The sequence below is a fragment of the Planococcus citri genome, chromosome 1 (assembly GCF_950023065.1).
Source record: "Planococcus citri chromosome 1, ihPlaCitr1.1, whole genome shotgun sequence".
Lineage (NCBI taxonomy): Eukaryota > Metazoa > Arthropoda > Insecta > Hemiptera > Pseudococcidae > Planococcus > Planococcus citri.
In genome coordinates this window covers 31,852,310-31,872,198 of record NC_088677.1, presented here as the reverse complement: position 1 = coordinate 31,872,198, position 19,889 = coordinate 31,852,310, and the positions used below count along the sequence as shown (strand labels likewise).

Here is a 19,889-nt window from a genome sequence, read left to right as displayed (position 1 = left end):
TAATGTTGCGAGGTTCCACCCCCTCCCCTCAGGGATGCAATGGAGCAAACTTTTTTTTTTCAATATCAGATTGCATTGGTTATAACATAGCAACAAACAAAATTCGATGAAAAACTAAATTTCACTGCGATTCCCCAACAAAATTGCTTTTCATAAAAAAATCATTGAACTTTAGTGTTGTTTTGGGGCACAAGGGGGCGTCGTATGTAAATTTCGTATAGTACATTTTTTATAGGAAATTCCATGTGGATTAATTTTTGAACATAGTTAATGGTTCATATTTATGAGGAAAAAACGAAAAACTGAAATTGAGGGTGGTCCCAAACCCCCTCCCTCCCTCCTGAGGTTAGCACACCCCCCAGCGATGGGGACTTTCAGTATGTTGTTTAGGGTGGTAGGTACGTATTTTACACATTTTTTTAAAAAGTTCCATTTCATCAGAATTTTTCCGATTTCAATGTCTAATTCTCCTGGGCTAAGGGCACTAGTTACAATGGAAAATGCAAAAATTCCTTATCTTGAATCAGCTACTTGATTAGGTAATTTATAACCATCTGCTGAGTGATTTCAAAACATTTCTAAATATTCATCTTTTCAAATTTAAAATTTGTTATCGCCAAAGCCAACTACGTGATTTATTTTTCAGCCACCTGCTGTAAGATTTCAGAACATTTCTGAATCCTAATCATATTAATTTATCTATTTCTAAATTATTTACAACTCCATCTTACCTTTTCAAATTTTAAATTTGTGTGACTTATTTTTCAACCAATCAAATCTATGTATGTATTACAAAAAAGCCAACCTAGTCCTTTTTTTCTTTTTCTTTTGGCAAATTTTACCCAATTAATTACTGATTATCTCATTATACCAGTAGCACTAATTAATTTTAATTACCGATGTGCACTGCTCTTCTTTCAGACGATGCACCTAACTATGTTAAATTTATTCTTATAACTCTACCTACTCATCTCTGAAAACATTCATTGAATAGTAGATTTTGAGAATCGTGAAAAGAATTGATTTTTAATCGAGTATTATCAAAATTAATATTTTTTAATCATAAAAGTGATCAAAAATGAATCTAGGAAACATTTTCCAGGAACCACATATAAGGTAGAATGTGGTACATTTTGAATCAAAATTGAATTGGCCAAAACGATATGGTAGCCTACCCATTGTTTTGCCTTTAAATCTCTCTTATTTACTCCACACGCACAAATGTTAATAGAATTGCATAACCAGTTCGCCGTAAATACAAAAATTCAGTCATCACGTCATGACTACTTATTCCCTACCAAATCGAATCGAACATAAATTGTTTGATTTTTATTTGGCTCAATTTTTCTCATGATTTCTCAGCGTGTTCTGAGACCTCTTTAGCAACCTAATGTTTAACTGATGTATACCACAGTCATTTTATATTGTTGGAAGAAATTTGTACAAATTTAACAACATGAACGATGTAACATGTTGTATAAGGATAGAAAAGTTGTAGTTTAGTTGAAAATTTACAATCTTTACACGAATCTATAATTTTTCTTTCATTTTTCGACATCGCTTTAGGGAATATCTATTTACCTACATATATTCCATCAGTTTTTTTTTTCTTTTTGTAAAACTTGAGATATGAATACGTAATTTTTTAAAAATGTACCAAACTCAACTACTTGATAGTTGTTGATGTACTGTATAGAAGGTTCTCTTCTCCTCTCCACTCCAAAATTTTCTTTCTACTCGTTCTTCCAACAATACACATATCTACCGAAATTGAACAGAAACAATTCATCCTTTTTTTTGTAGGTACGTCTGAAAGGTAAGCTTTTGTACGAACACAGTACCTAACTACAATTACCCACCAATATCTTTTATATCAGGCACCTTTACAGCAACGAACAAAATTAAAACGAGCAGTAGGCGGCAGACAGACGTTTTGAAAGGCGAATTCGTTAGATTTTTATTGAATTTTATTCGATCGTTTGTATCTGTTTCGGTGTTTTTTGTCTCATTTTCGTAGGTTAATTAAGTATGAAGCTCGACTGAAAACAAAATTAAAGAACTTTGTGTTGGCAAGTATTCAGATTTTGGTAAAACGACGTGCGACGCGACGCACCGAACGAAAGCTAGAGTTTGGGGAAAATGATGATTTAAAAAATGAACCTTCCTTGTTTCGTAGCGTATTTGAAATTGAACAAAATGAAAATTGTGACTAGAATGACGAAATTTGGGTTATTTTTTACGTAATTTGAAAGCATTGAAAGTATAGGTATACGCAAGGCATGCGACTTTTACGCGTATCAAGCGCGAATGATTTAACATATACGCAGTAAAAATATGTAAACAGAACTTTGGAGTAAAAATTAACGATTGGGTAATTTAATATGATGCGGATACGTACGCATGTATCTATATAGTAATATAGAATTAACGAACCGTAACAACGCGAATGTAGGAAAGACATTGCTGGTAAATCCTGTTTGTCGTGAAAGTCGATTAAAAGGGCGGGTGCTTTTATCACACAGAGCCAATTTACCGTTTGATGGTGCGGTTTTACCCAGGCTGTGTACCATCCATTGGTATTGTCATCGTGTGCATAGTATCTAATTGATTAATTAATGGAGTTGATTTGATGGAAATTGGCACACGAGCTATGTCTTCGTAGAAGTTCTTAGATGCATTAGAGGATTGCATGAATTTTGATACAATTTTGCATCACAAAAACTTTCTCGTGTTACGATACTTCATTTTTTTTATTAACTAAAACTATATTATAGCCTTACAATATTTTGTCAGGAGAAGAGTTTCAATGGGTAGAAATTTGATTTTACCAGCTCTCTAAGGCGAATTGATAGGCATTTATTTAATCGACAGTATCTACCTACTCGAGTAAACAATATCGTCTCAATTTAACAATTTAACTCAAACTTGGAATATTTCTCTTTTGATAATAAATTGACTATCTTATACTCGTAACTGACTTTGGGTCAAAACAAAGGCCTTCATTTAGCTTCAATTATGGGAAACTAATTGCAAATATAGTTTACAGTTTTAATAGGCTTATAACTTGAATAATAGAGCACAGTGAAACAAGTTTCCCGGCGACAAACTATTAGATGGGAATTTTACAGACGTGCAGATTTATGTAAGCGTCATTTAAGTTGAGAAATTCTCAGTCAATATGCTTTTACACGAGTATCTCTAAACTGTTGTGTTGTATGTACTTGTTACTTTGATGGAAACGTATTTTGTCAAGAAAATCGTATTAGAGCAGAAATTAAGGTCAACTAAAATTATTATTGATGTCAATCTTCATGGTACCTACCTCCAAAGGTAAAACGTTTCCTTTATAAATAACCCCATCATCGTATCTGCTTTCCAAAACTTCGGTAGTTTCTTCAACCGTCCTGTGAGCTTGAAATAAATGTTAACTACTCGTTTATGTTATGAGCATGGCCATTTTCAGGAAAAAATAAACCATGAGATCTCTCTCGTCTTCAACACCACCTATGCCAGCCTATCAATTTCTTATTTTCTTCTTCAATGCTCAATGTCGCGTTTTCACTTTCACTTCTTATTACATTTTTCAACTTCTCCTCGTAACACTGCTTCGACCGTCGCTCTTTCTGTTCCTTCGCTTGTTCGTTATCCATTTGATTTTACTCAAATCTTCCGGCATTTTTCGAAAAATCCAATTAACCGATGTTACATATTTTCCCTCTCTGAAATGGTGTGTTTTAGTCTGTGCTGTGGTACCTAACTAAACAGCCTACGGTATAGATTATAAGGTATGAGTTTTTAAAAAAATAACAGATTTTTATGATAAGATCCAACTTATTCTCTATTGTAGTTTTTCTTTGTGACTTTGAAAATGTATTTACCTGATGTTTCCTTAATTTTTTGGGGGTCTTGATCGATCAGAATTTAATCAAATGTTTATTTATTTTTGTTTCAGGTGAGTTTAATATATACACGAATAATTTCACTGTACTTACCTATTTACAAGAAATAAAATGTTCTGAAAAGTTGGTTACATAAAATAATAAGAACACATTACTCAAGATTGAATTATAGAAACCTTGGAGGAAAATGGTAAAGTCCAAACAAGTTTAATGTGATCAAAATACTGATTGATTAGATCTGAGCTGATCAAATTGGATCTGGAGAATGTCTGGATGGATCTAATCTAATCTAATCTGATCTGATCAGATCTAAACAAATGGAATGTCCACGTCTCATCTGATCTGATCAGAAACATTTGGAATTCTCCTTTCAAAAAGAAAACAAAGTCTAGAGCTCAGTTTATCGATTTTTTTTGCAATTCACTCATTTTTGGATAAATTCAAGTTTTGAACATTTTGTTCTTCTCCAAAATTTTCATTGATTGAGTCAAAACATCGAAATATACAATTCCTGAAACTGGGAAAATATTTTGAAACGCAATGGTGTCAATTTTTTAGTGATTATTGAAAATTTCAAAAAATTGAAAAAATTTCGTAAGTTTATTTATAGCTACCTACTTATTTTTCTTTGAATTTTTGAAATAGGCAAAAATGATCAAAAAATTGGCACCTCTTCGTTCCAAAATATTTCCCCAGTTTTAGAAATTTTACGTTCCGATGTTTTGGTATGATTATTGCGAAATATTTGAGAAGAAAAATTTTTAAAACACGAATGAAACAGGTTGAGTGACGATAAGAGCGAAAAAGACACGATTTTTTTGAAAATTCTTTCTCTTCGAGAGTCCATTTCCCACCTTCAAGGGCACCTCCATAGCTAAAATATTTTCTGAGTGACTTTCCGCTCTAAATGAAGGTTTCTGCTGAATTTGGTCAAGATTATTTACTGACTTTTTTTGGGGGCAATGCACCATAACCTACATTGCACTTTCCCTGAGACTCAAATAAATTACGAGATATTTTTAATTAAAAAATGAAAAAAATTGAGAATATTTTGAACGCATTCTCAATAGATTATAAAGAAAACAAATTTTTCGTCTTCTGTCGAATTCTTTAAAATGGTTTGGTTATCTCAACAGGTCTTTTATAGGTAACATCAATCAAATTTTGCTACCCAGGCATTTCTATTTGTAATCGGATTTTTATTTTATTTATTTTCTTATTTTCTCATATACCGTAAAGTGGGGCTATTTGGTAACTTTTTGAACTTTGAGTAGAAAAATGAAGTACTTCTGAGTAAGTTAGCGGAAATGTGATTACTGCTAAAGTTTCTCATCGTATAGAGCTACAACCTGCAGGGGTCAAAATCAAAATTCGTCATCCCCAGAATAAGTAGTGGGGGGAGAAGTAGGGAATTTTGGAGGTTTTTCAGGTGGGGCTATTTGAGAATTGCTCAAAAACACCTACAAAAATGACTTTAAAACCAAGGAAAGAAGGTTTTATCATGAAAAATAAAATGTTTGATTAATAAAAACACATACATGCTTATATTTACATACCTAATAGAAGTTTTAAGTAACTTCAGAAAATTTGAAGGCCCCTCTATGTAAAATTAAGATGTTTATTTTCTTAATAATATTTTGATACCTATAGAAAGCTACATCATCATCCTTTACATTTGGAAAGGTGAAAATTACATCAGAGGGATATTTATAGCAAAGAAATTCATTTTCATGCTTGAAACTTGAGCACAAACAGAAAAATGGATGGTAAATTTGCACGTTACCAAATAGCCCCAACGAATTCAAATGTAAATTTCTCCAGTTAGAATGCACCGAAAATTTTTGTTTTGGTACTAAAATGTAGCCAGAAGCCTGCCGAGCACAATGAATGTACTACGAAAAGGCTAGTGTTTCTCTTTCTATTTCATTTAACATGAAGTTTGCAGTAGTTTTAAAAACCTAAAAAATCACATCAATTTTCAAATTACTGTAAATCGATGAAAAATCATTCAATCTGGCAAATTAAACTTTCATTATGTTCGTTTGACTTTCTACTTTAGCCTAAACAGCCAACATTTATCATCTGTAACCATAATTCGCTTACAGATAACCTTAACTGTACCAAAACAAAAATTACCAAATAGCCCCCGCATTACCAAATAGCCCCACTTTACGGTACCTAGTTAAAGCTCTGAGAAATACTTGGATATGGTGCAAAAAAAATACAAAAAGGCAATTTTCCAAGAAAGTGACCTTAAATTTGGCAATTACCTCAGCCAACAGTAAATTTAAAATAAAAAATTGAAAAAATATTCTAATTCGCTCCTGAATTGTTTTTTATAATGATCAAAATTGAGTTTTTATGCCCTCTCCCTTATATGGGCTTGTTCAGACCCAACATTAAAAAAAGGTTTCTTTTTAAAAAATTGAAAACAGGTCTTTGTAGTAATTTTTTTCAATTTTTAAACTGTTGGCTTTCAAATTTTTAATTTCACCCCACTCAACTGTGAAATATTTAGCGTTAAACTTCTCAAGCTTTAATTATGGATTTTAAATCTTCTGTTTATTCTGTTTGTGTTCAAGCAGCTTCGAGAGACGAGCCTTTAAAATTCCGCGTTTTTGTCAGAAACCTCAAATATGCAAAAATCACAAGGCTTCTTCCTTAACTCTCTTGAGAATTAGGGCGAGAATGAGGGTAGCAGAAAAATTGAGCTGAATCAGAATACCGGACTTCATTTTTAGTGAGACGAAAATCAATCAACAAGGAGTAAACTTGCGTATTTGCGGCGAACTGGTTATGCAATTCTATTAACTTTTTTAAGATTCTACAATATTTCAAGTACAAGTTTGATCCAAAATCATCAACTTCTTATACCTATCTACTAATTTGAAATGTATTTTTTTCAAAATGGGTATTCTCATCAAAAAGGAATAGGCATCTTCTCAATTTTAGAGCGAAATGATGAAAAATATTCAAACCATGCAATAATGGGTATTTCGGGAACAGTTTCAAATATTTTGCCTGGTACAACTCGCACATTGCTTTTTTATTGTGAAGATGGAGAGGGAAGGGAAGTGGAATGGTGGAGAAAAAGTAATAGATCGACCTTGAGGAGGCACTCATTGAAAAACGTATGTAGCTGGGTACTTAGGTAAACTGGCACAAATGGACTTTCGAGGTTACATGAAACATAAAGTACACATCTTGCTCACTTATTACATCTTTCGTGACAACTGACAAGTTGTTCTGTATTCTGTTAGAAAATTGACCTGAAAAAAAAGTCGGAACTGAAATTTCGTGTTGTTTCTATCTCGAGGTTATTTTTTCTTTCACATCCGAGGTGAATTTTTGTTCGCGAATCTACAGCACAATATGTTGGCAGTATAGACTCGCGTTTTGATGGCGGTGCAGGATGAGGCGGCGAAAAGAAGTAAAAAAATGATTTTCGTTATTATTTGGTGATCTTGCAAAAAAGGAAGAAGAAAACTAAAAAAATGATAAAAACTTTGCGGTTACGAAACATTGATATAAATAGTATTTCTTTTACCACAGTACATTAAATTTGAGTTGTACATGAAAACGTCTTTACGACGCGCATACATAACAAGATAGAAGTCTTTTATGAATGCAAGACATGCAGACTTGCTCGGTTTCGTATTCGGCAAAATGGCAACGACGGTTGCATGAGTGCTGTCTTTCCTAGGGTTAACATGATGTTTTGATGATTAATAGAAATACCAAAGATATCACGTAGTTGGAACTTTTTTTGCTGGATGCCGCGTAGCTAGAATTCTGTCGTCTATCATTTTTGACATTCAGATTGTTACCATAGTATATAACCTATCTACTGATTTACTAAGTGAAAATTTTACCAGATGACAATGAATTTAAACAGGCGACAAGAACCGCAGAGTATAAGAGAGTATGGATGTGATTTTGATATACATTAGTTTTGTCATATACCGTTCAACTTTTTATTTCCCTCTGTCTCTCGATTCCATCCGAAGTGTGTGAGTGTGAGTGAGTAATGCTTCACGCTTATGTACTATTTTAACACTCGTGTCGCGTACGCGTTAAAATTAAATAACCGGAATATTTTTCCGCCGCGTAAAATTTCATTCGACGAAAAGTTCGCAGGGTCGTACGTTTTATTACACCGTAAGAATTCACAATAGCCAATTAATTTTCAAATTTCACCATTCAATTTCCACGTAATTTATTTCGCACCAAAAAAAAAAAAAAATCCCCATAAATAGGTATCCGTTCGGATATGTTAATAAATTCGTTTACCGCGTATGTGAACCTGGAATATTTACACTATATAACCAAGTTTTTCACACATAAAATTGTACGTATCAACTTCAAGTTAAACATCTGCAGAGTATACGGATACGCACCACGCAGCCGCAAAACACATAGTCGTAAACTCGCCAATTCAATTTGCTCGATGGATTTCAATAATGATCGAATGTTGCCCAGCAAACTCATTTATATATTTCCTATTCTAGTACGTATACTGACTGCGCCATTTCGACATAAAAGTCACGTTTTTACCATCTTGAAAGTTGTATAAACAAGTAAATTTTATGCCTCGACGAACCATACGCGAAGAGCGTAAATTTCGGCCACAATTTTCATCCTTTGTCATAAATTGTACTCGGTGACAGCTTTTTGGGAACATTATAATCCTATATACTTTTAGAATTTCTTAGCCACACGTCTTCGGTACCATAAGCTTGTCTGATGGAGGAGGAGCGTTTACCTAGATAATGGGGTCGTTTTTTCTGTTTTCTTCAACTGCTGAATTACATTGTTGGCTGAAGTACACATATACAATTTCTCTTACAGGGTAAGAAAGTTTGAAGTCATTGATTACAAATTTCATTAAAAATGAATAAAATATTTGAATTCTAACGTCTTTGATGTTGAGTAAAAATTTGTGAAAATTGGAAAATGATTTGAACAAGCGAAATAAATCAATTTAGAAAGGTTGATGACATACAATCTACTTCAGTTCATAAAACTTACCCACTCAAGTTATCACCATGTTTTCTTATTAGTCTGACAGCAAAAATTTGTACTCACCTGAAACAGAGAAAAGTTAAAACTTAAAAGGTTGACAAATTACGAAGGTAAGTACGTACATATCTCCTTAGCACATAAGTATCTAATCAAGTACAAAGAAATTTTTTTGTATGTCAGGCGTCCATTTTGTGCGCATCTCAGGCTGACTGGAGATTTTCATCCTAGGCTTCTGAGATGTGAAGCTTCAGATCCATACTCTGATAAGAAATAAAATGTTGACAAAGTAACACCCCATTCAAACACCCTTTTTGGTCATTACGAAAAAAAGGAACCTTCTAACAATGTACTTACTTATTTTAAATAAGTAGGTAAAGTACTCAGGTAGTGGATTTTTTTCGAATTCTGCCAGTTTATATTACGTTCAAAAAATGACAATTCGAAAATACGTGAAAACAAAATCTTTGGGCAAAAAAAAAGACTTTTTCCTGATTTTCCCTGATTTTGAGCAGTTTACTGAAAATATTTTTTCAAATGTTCTGACTCCTGCATGCAGGACTTCAATTCATTAGACCTTTTGAAAGTTTGAACAAATTATAAACATGCCACTTTTTAAAAAAAATATTTACCAAATTCATTCATATCATGGTTTTTTTTGAAAAATTCATAAATTGGAATTTCACTATGTACCTACCTAATTGAAAATGTACCCTAAAAATTCCCTCTTGCAATGAGTTTTTTGAAAATTAAAACCTGGAAAAAAACAATTATTGGGTAATTGAAATAATAACAACATACTTTTTTTAATTTTGTCTTCGCTATACACAGACATTTATAGTATTCCTTTTCTCAAAACCTTTTTCAAAGAGTGGGAGAAAATATTATGAATTTAATAAAGTTTTAGAACCCAATTTTTCTTCTTCCTGCAAAAAATCGCTCAGACATATAATTTCAACAAATTCACAAAAACAATTATGAGCTTTCGTAAAAGTGTTTTCTTCGGTCCCAAAAACATTAGGTACCTACCTACTCATCCACTCCTACCACTTATTTTTAATAATGACAGTTTTTATTGTAACGAAAATTTTGTCGATCCCTGAATTATAAAATCATGAAAATGAAAATTCAGTTGATAACTTGCAGTATATTTTTCTATTATTTGAAATTAACCTGAAATGGGGTTAATATTCATGATACCTATATTTATAAAGAAACTAATCAAGAAGTTGAAAACATTTTCATTAAATACCCATGTCCTAGGTACATCGAAAAAACAAAAATATCAACATTTAAATTACAGATACCTACCTGCTTTTGCCTATAATTTTGAAAAATTTTTGAAAGAATTTCGACATTTTTACTGAATTTTAAACAATTTTGATACATTTAAATTATTTTTACGACGTTTTAAATATTTTTTTATGGATTATAAAAATGTTTCTATGCAATTATTTCTTTTCTAGTCCATTCAAATAGAAAATTGACTTAAATTTTGAGAATACGTAGTTAAAAAAAAAAACAAAAAAAAAACAGAAACTCAACGAAGGTTTCCTCGAGGTTACTTTTATGAATTTTTCACCTCTTAACAAACTTTTTAGGTTCCTCAAATATTTTCATAAAATTTTGAAGAATCATTAGGTATCCCTTCTCTCTTAATTCAGCAAAATTTTCTTTTTTAGAAAAAGTTACAAACTGTTCAAATTGTAAATGAAATGAAGAACATTTTTGAAAAAAAAATCATATAAAACACTGCTATGGAGAATGGACATATGAATGAAAACAAAGATACCTGTGTACAAATTGGATGAAATTTAGAATTCGATAAAATTTCAAGAGCCATTTTCTCCTCTCTTATAGATGAGTTATTTTACGTTTTTTGAAAGAATTTTGAACTCCACGAGTAGGAAATTCAATGAAGAACACTTTTGAACAAGACCAATTTTCTTTTAGAATACACACACCTGCAAAGATATATGAGCAGCAATCCTGTTTTGGAAAGGTCTCACCACACTCTCGGGAAAAAGTCAACTCCTAATAGGACAGAACTTAAACTGTTTAGTTGAGCATTAATAACGTTTTCTGGCTAATTTGAGGTCGCTGAATCCAAAAATGACGTTTGTTTTGCGACCGGACTCGTATTCCAGATTCGGACTCGGAAACCTCAAATTAGTCAAAAACGACATTTTACTCGATTTTTTTGAAAATAAAAAAAAATTCAAAAAATGCAGAGATGTTCACGCATTTTTCTGGGAAAAAAAACGTTTGGTCGCCAATCGAGCTGAAAATTTGGCTAGGGGGTTTCATAGACCGGCGAATTCATTTCCGGTGTCAGATTGTCGCCACGATGCTCCTTTCTACTGAAAATTTGTCATTTTTTGGATTCAAAATGAGCTGGAAAAATGTTGTAAAATTTAGCATTTTTAAGCAGTAATATTGGCGAAAAACCACCTACCATCATTTTTTGAAAAGACAAATCAAAAATTAAGCTATAATTAATGCATTTTCAAAATTGAATTTCATGCGATGATTTTCAAATTTTTAATGAATTTTTGGACAAGTTTGGTAAAACTTTACTACTTACTTTTAATAAATTCTTCCGAAATACCTATTAAGGAATAATTCAACGATCAATGAAATTTTTAAATAGCATCATTTTTGAATCCGTTTTCGAACTTTCAAAAAATCCATTACATTATGGGGACACTTTGTTCGTTAAAAACGTACGCAGTTTTTTTTTTTTACCGTACAAGCAGCGTAAATTACGAATTTACTCTCGCATTATGTGGCCGAAATGATCTTCGCAAAACATTGAACTCTTTTTTTCTGAAGTGTATTTTTTTGGTCGATAAAAAAGTTTACATATGTAGCGTGACATTGAAACGATGAGTCTGATTCGAAAACAAGACTAAAACTATCTAACTGATTGGATGGTTGGCTGAGTTCGTTCGGCCTCTATAACATGATGGAATTTTCGCCATTGTTTCGCCCTTATTCCTTTAGTTCGATGCGTTGGGATTACGTGATTTTTGTAACGTTAAAAAGTACAGTTTCCTCTATCACTGTTCGTGTATCGTCAAATGTAATTGGATTTATTCAGCAAGAGCCATGAAAAATCTTCGCACGCTGTACCTTTATATAATGCAGGTGCCGCAGGATGTTCGCCTATTTTGTCTATATAAAAAGGTCACAATTGGGGTTTACACTGGATATAAAAATACTGAGTAAAAGAAATTCTACGCAAATAAATTGCCACACTTCGAGTGCCCGATTTAGAACGCACGTATGTCTATCTATTAGAAGAACCTTTTCCGAATTCGGCTTTTATTGAAATGATAATGTAGGTACTTGAACTTTATACTGTGTAAGTATAATCTCGAGTATGAAAATTAAATCAGTTAATTATTGGCCCCTATAGATCTAAATATATTTGGCCTAGTTGTGAGAATTTTATCACCACATCATTAGAAACACAAGTTTTTAATTCTCGTGAAAAAAAAAGATGATTTCTTTTTTATTGCTGTATTCGATAAAGATAGAATAAGCTTACCGAGAGCTGAATCTTTCACCGCACACTGAAACGATGAATTAAAACCATAATAACATCTAGATCTTTAGCTCAGCGAAGAATTACGAAGTAGTTACGTAATGAATAGCGAATTTTGAAACGCTTTCAGTGTCGGATTTTCCCTAAGACAATTGGTATCTTAAGCTTAAAAGAGGATTTTCATACATTTTTTACAATTTCCACAAAAAGAGAGAAAGAAAAAAAAAGAAGAAAATAATTTCAGACAAATGACGCGAGTGCTTTTAGTAGAATCCAGCGGCTGAAAAAAGCAAGGAAAAAAATGCCTACGCAGCAAATGCTACGATGAGAAGGAGAGAAGTGTACCATCTGAGGTCATTTGTGTAATATTTAAAAATAATAAATTTCATGCCTCGAATAATAAAAGTCGACTATTATTAAAAGAAAAATATTATAATTATTACAAAAACCCGATCTTATTTTAAATCTGAAATTATTCTACTATACCGAGGCAATTAATTGGATGAAAAAATTATACGGGTAACTGGCTGCTGAGATGGCGTTTAATCTGATACTTTTTTTGCTTGTATTTTTATATTATAGTATCGTGTTGAGTCGAGTTAAATGTGCAATATTAACGTAGAAGATCTCCGGAAAAAAATAGCGTATAAAGTAATTGCTCATGTAGATTTTTTTACACATCAACAAGGTAAGGTATGTAAGTGGATATAACGATAAAAATAAACTCTCGGGGATAGATTTCAAAAGAAGCGAATATTCTATCACAGTTCGCACGAATTCCCCAAATTCTTTCAACTTGTTTCCTGCGGTTTCACGTAACTAAGTAGGTATTATCTGCACGTATGTCTCGTATGAAGCGAAATTAGAAATTTGGTTGTCGACCCTTTAATACCTACATTTCATTTTTATCTACACCAACTTCCCATATTTGAAGGTTTAAGGAAATCTCAACCAATCAGACCCTTGATAAGGAATTTATATCCTCTCTGTAAATGATTGTGGTGGTGTTACATGTATTTTTAAATTATGGTAAAAGGTAGATATGTTTTAGAGCTGTTGGTTAATCCAAAACACGTTCGAGATATAAATAAATTTCTCGTGTTACCAAACAATAATTATCTCATCCAACAATAAAGTATTCGAATTGAAAGAACACTTGTTAAATTTCCGAGAACGTAAATAATTATTTTGCCGTTTAAAATTCCTGAAGAAGAAAAAAAAAGACTAAAAATAGATCCAAACGTCTGAAAAAGAAAAACGACCCAGGGGAAAACGATTGGATCCGATCAGGTCTGGTGAGATCAAAACGAATTGATGAACCTTATTAATAGACCTTCAGAATTTCCTTTCGAGGGTATTATAATCGTATTAATAAAATAATAAAAATAATCGAAACACCAAGATAACAATAAAAATTCCTCGAAATAAACCATTCACCTTTTATCGTTCGGCGGTATATTTTAAACACACAATAATCGCGCGTAAAAGTGTTTTTGAATGCCTACCTAACGCTACCAGCAGTAAATCATTTTATCACAAGAGAGAAGTATTAACAATAATTTTGACAATTAACTAGGTAAAGATTAATTTATAAGCGTTTGCATTTAAGCCGAACAAATTTACAAGCTAATTAACACGAACAAGAGTTATTTCTTCAGCCGCATTCATTACAAAGGCGAAAAATACAGTTTCAAAGAAAGCTACGTAAAATTGCAGCCAGCGGGTTTTCCTTTTTCTCTCTTTGTTATCATTATCAAGGTTTTTAAAATTTCCCACTTTCATAATAGCGAAATTTCATTTTCACCGGTTACATGCGAAAACGAGAAGTTGTAAATGTGTTTATTGTTTTTTTTTCTCGCCTTTACACCGTTTAGGTACTGGATTGTAGCTGGATCGAGATGAAGTAAAGGGGTAAAATCTCGGTTCGTATTTCAAAATCACGACGGACAGATTAAATAAAAGTTTCCTTCCCAGTGAGATTTTTTCTTTCGTGAATTCTTTTCGTCTGTTTTCAAAATTAGAGCTAGTGAATGCGGAGAGGGATGATAATTAAATCGTCCGGTATTTTAGGTGATGGGAAGGTATTCTTCTTGGTATGTAGGCACATCCACTTCTTCGTAAATAATTTGAAGTATCTGCCTATCAATATGATTACTAAAAATTTTCAACTTCAACACGCTGTGTTTCTAGTAGATAGATGGCTACTTGTTTTTAAACAAATTTAATTGTATTTTTCTATGTACAAAAGAGCATCTTATAGCGATAAAATCGCAATAAAAACCTTCGAGTAGGCCTATTAATAAAATATCGTATCTTACAAGTTGGATAAAATAGGGATTTCGCGAAACGAGATAGGTACTTAAGTATAATATTTCGGAGTATTCTTGATTTATAACGCTGAAAAAAATGTTTTATTGTAGCCGAAACTACGAGGAAAAACAAATGAATTATTGTAATCGATCAACGACGGATTTATTTCTAATTAATGAGTTTAATTAATGATTGTTGAAGGTTGAAAAAAAAATGAATCAACTTCGAAAATAAAGCGTAAAGGAAAAAAAGAAGAATTAAGCTTTTTGCTGGCGTTTCATTTCCGTGCAAAGGGCTTAGATAAAAACGGTTGTAAAATGCCCTAGGGATGATAGCGGGGGCTTGAAAATTTCGCTAAAACGGTTTCACATTAGTGGCAATATTTTTGGCCAGTTTCGACGAAATTTTCCCATTTACGCAATTTTATACGGTTGAAGATTTTCATTTGTATTACCATTCTGAGCATTAGTAAAGAGACGTAAATAAATCATCTAAATGGTTCACTTTTAGCCCCAGTTAGATATAGTACAATCTAAGTGTCGTTTTAGTCGAACGTTTAACACGGATTTCCATGCAATGGTTATTTATCATTTTTCATGTTATGGTTCAGCAGCGTAGTCTGTGATTTGCAAGGGTGAAGGGTGAAGTTATTTAATCACGTATATCTACCATCAAGCTCGTACATATAAAATTTCGAGTGCTCGGCGGTGTAGGGTGGAGCTTCGTAGATCAAGTTCGGATCCTATCACTGAAATAAACAATAAATATATTTGATCTACAGGTGTGTCCTCCCTAGCCCTCTATTTTGAAAAAATCGAGATGATTTTTTTTTTACTTTTGTAAATTGGGAATGGAGAGAAGAGGATATCAATTTCAAACGCAAATGCTCACAAAAATCTAACAAGTTTATGGGGAGGGGGGCTGTGATCCATTTTTGAAATCAGTTTGTTGAAAATAGAGAGAAAAGGGATCTTTACTGTAATTTAAATTGTAGCTTCCAACTTCCCTGTGTATCATAAAGAGTTGAACTTCCACCTAGAAAGTTCAGATTCGAGTTCTTCAAATTTTAATTACTTAATTTATACTCCTGACCAATCTCTTTTAAAATCCCGAAAACATACCTAGGTATTTATTCAGGTAAACTACTCTCTCTTTAGGAGAAGAAATCCATTTTATTCGTTCATTTTTACGGCAAACTAGTTAGGCAATTTTATTAACATGCACGAATTTCATTGAGTTGGTGCCTAAATTGTATGGGAATGGCGTTTATACTTTCACCTAACTCATAAATGAAGACCGAAAAAATGCATCCCAATGTTTCGATTGATTTGCTACATTAAGTACTACATATGGTGGGGAGGGGGGTTGAGACCTTTGAGTTCTTAATCGTATTCAGAATAAGTACATTTTGAAAATTGGTTGGCTTCGCAAATTAGAATGAGATATTGAACTTCTGAGCGGAAAATGGTTAAATCTGATCAAACCTGATCAGATCCGATCATTCTATGAATTCAATTTGGATCTCAAATCTCAAAATATTGATCGGAATAGATCTGTTCAAACCTGATTAAATTCAATAGAAAAAACCTAATTGGACCTGACGACTGACATCTGAATACATCTGATCAGATGCAAGCATTCCATGGATCCAACATGTCTTCCTTACTGAATTTGATCAGTACTCCAAGCATTTTCATCATACTCCAAACTCCACTCTCCACTCCTAGTTTTGAAATTTACCGATTATACTCACTCCCTACTCACTCCAAAGGAACTGTCAACACTCTTACTCCAATCCTTACTCCTATAATTTTTCATCATTTTCCATTATTTTTCAGGAATTTTGACTCTACAGATGTTGAGTGATTGATTATATCCATGAAGTAAAGGTGTAAGATGGTTGATAAAATAACATCATTGGCGATAACTAATGAGAAAAACGGTAAAATAAACAAATAAAAGAAATAAAAATATGTGAGTAACAGCAACATTTTGACGTAATTAGTCATAAAATTAGGGGAAAAAAGAGGAGTAAGGAGTTTTGATTTGGCAACACTCCAACTCCACTCCTACTCCTTTTTGAATCAGTGGGAGTACTCCACCATAGGAGTGTGGCTCCACATTACAGCATAGATTGCTCTTACTCCAAGCATATACTCCTCAACATTTTGATTTGTTTTGTTTTGTGTCTCTTTTCGTGTCCAGAGGAAAAAATTGCCGTTTTGTTTTGTATTAACAGCCCCGCATCTGACCAGATCTAATCAGATCAAATCAGAGTTTTAATTGGGTATATCTGTTCAGAGTACCTGGTGAGATTCAATCGAAGAAACCAGATTTGATCTGACTCAATCTGAACCGATCTGATGTGATCAGATATAGACAATTAGGTCTCTCGCATTGAATCTTATCGAAATTTTTTTCTGACCATATCAGATTAGATCTTGTCAGGTCAAATGGAAACCATGAAATGTATGGTTCTGAAGATCTTACTTGTCAGACAAGATCAGATCTGATTAAATTCAGGGCATTTTCTGGATACAATTGAATCTATAATCGGATCCAATCATATCACCAAAGAATTAATACCATGTCCAATCTTCAAAACCACTAGAAAAATGCAATCTTACAACACTGAAAATTCAAATGAAATCAAACAAATAACTATCTATAGCATCATTCAAAAAATACACAAAACGCCTTAAAACTGTTTGTATACAAGATACCAAAGAAAACAAAATCATCAATGTAGCGAGTAGAACAGTGTTTATTGGACATACTAGATTGACACACAAGCACATCCTAAAGAAGACACCAAGACCTCAGACATGTCCCTTTTGTCTAGAGAATGGATTTGACGTCAAACACATCATTCTACATTGTGCCAACTTCGACAGCTGAAAGAAAGAAATATAAAACAAACTTTCTAGTTTCTTTCTCTAAAAGTCTTTCAAATCTAGCAAATTATCTTTTAGAGGAGACACAAAATTGTATAAATTTATCAATTCACAAAATAACCTAAAAGGTTGAAGTGAGTATAATTCCAAATAAACAAATAAACAAACAAATCAGATCTGAACCGATTTAATCAGTCCAGACTAATCATGCCCAATCCAGTTAGGCCTCTCCAATGGAATCTGATCTGGTCTGACCAGATCTGATTACATCTTGTGTGGTCAAATGGGATGATCCATGGAATGCATGGTTCACTAAAGAACTGACAGGTCAGACCAAATCAGCACATTAGATCCCAGCATTTCCTGGGTCGTACTTATTAGATTTGACCAGATCCAATCACTTTCCCCTGAGCAGACCTAGATCAAATCCGATTAAAACTATGATCTGGCGGTCAAATTTGGATTCATGGAATGTGTTCGGATCTGATCAGTGATGAGCTCTGATCAATTTCAACCATAATTTTTCAACATTCTATTTCTTACTCGCTTTTTTTTTGTTTTATTTTTAGAAATTTTCTGAACGAAATCTAAGTTGAGTAATTGCTTTAAAGATGACTCTTTTTTTTAATTTGGTGTTTTGCTTGATTACGAGGTCCCTTTGCCGATTCTTTTTCTCAAATTTGTATGCGAGGATTCAGGTAATGTAAGGTACAATTAATCGACACCGTTTTCATACCATGTATTCGTACTTATAAGAAACACCTCTTCTAAGGCCAAAAGAAGTAAAGCTAGAAGTAATAAGGATCTTCTTTTTTTGATTTGAAGGCCCTCGTAAAATTCTATTCTGATTCCCAAGAATTTTTCTCTAGGGTTACCTATTGACCTTGACAGAATGAAAGGAAAATTAAGAAAAATGTTGAAGTCGTCAACAAAATTGAAAAACCAGGAGGCCTCTTCACACAAGTTCAGATCCTATTTTGAAAATGGATATTTACAACGAAATAAAAACGAATCTTCATCGCAATTTTTGCGCATTCATTTTCTATTCAACTATTCATCATAAAATCTGATTCATTTCGATTTTTTGAAAGAGTTCCCAAGCTATGCACGAGATGATCACCGATATTTGATCAGATATAGCGTACTGAAGAAGACGAGAAATAAAAATAAAAATCAACAATTGGCAATTTTTACAAACACAAATCCCAAATATACCTACTCAAGTACTCATACTCGTATATCAGATCTAAAAGTTTTCCCTTCGAAGGGAAACCGAATGGTAATTTATTTCCATCACCGCATCATCGATAATACATCCTTTTCGTTGGAAAATTTGATTTATACAGGTTCGAATTAAAACATGGAAAGTTCAACACCCGCAGCGTATAAAAGAGGAAAAGAGTAGGTACGATCCGAGGCGACGATAAAATCGGTAAAAATTAAAGTTGCATAAACAGAAGAGTGTAATATCAATACGAATCGGGTCAACCGTCCCTTTTTAATCGCGCGCAAATTTATTATTTGAAAATTAAACCGCATTAACCGCATAATCCGAAATGGTTTGGTGAATACAATGTGTCGGTGAATTTATTCATTTTTGGCCGCGTTCAACTCAGCCTCGCCTCAAATACATGCAGAAAACGGAAACGCGTTTTACATTCTCGGTTTCATTAAGAAATTAAGGAAACTGAAGCGAAGTCGAGTTTGTTTTTGTGTGGTATTAGAATTTCAAATCGTTAACATAATTTTATAAATACTCTAACGAAATCAACAAATAATTCAATGATTCGCAACGTGCGTTGTACCGAGATCTGCAGCAATGAGCGTTTAGAGCCTATATGTGGAGTAATTTCAACCATGTTAGACAATTAATGAGTGGAAAACTTTATTCCTATGAAAATGTACATTAGAATGTGGCGTGTATGTTTGTAGGCTTAGGTAATACATATGCAATATGTACATTGCACGCTTAGGTATTGTAAATATGTAAATACGTATAGTACAGATACCTATGTCCTATATAACCCACAATGTAGGTATGAATACCTACTATGAACTTTACCATTTTTGTACAAAAATTACATTTGAATTTTATTCGTAGTTGTAGTACGAAATTCATCCGCTTACGAGTATTACGAAGACTAAATATGTACTCAGGTAGATACGCGTTTATTTTACATCCAGATGAACCAACGATACGTAGGAGTACTTATTTTTTAT

The 19,889-nt window shown here is 32.9% G+C and overlaps 1 protein-coding gene across 3 annotated transcripts in view; it reads right to left on the bottom strand.

Moving 5' to 3' along the window:
• dpr14 (defective proboscis extension response 14) overlaps positions 1–19,889 on the bottom strand; it is a 290,318-nt gene that overhangs the window by 158,950 nt on the left and 111,479 nt on the right. The window contains exon 4 of one of the 3 annotated variants that reach the window (XM_065343825.1): positions 8,928–8,984. The exons of the other annotated variants lie outside the window; for them this stretch is intronic. The gene's annotated coding sequence lies outside the window, so the exon portion shown is untranslated. The remainder of the gene's footprint in view (positions 1–8,927; positions 8,985–19,889) is intronic. 3 annotated transcript variants of the gene reach the window in all.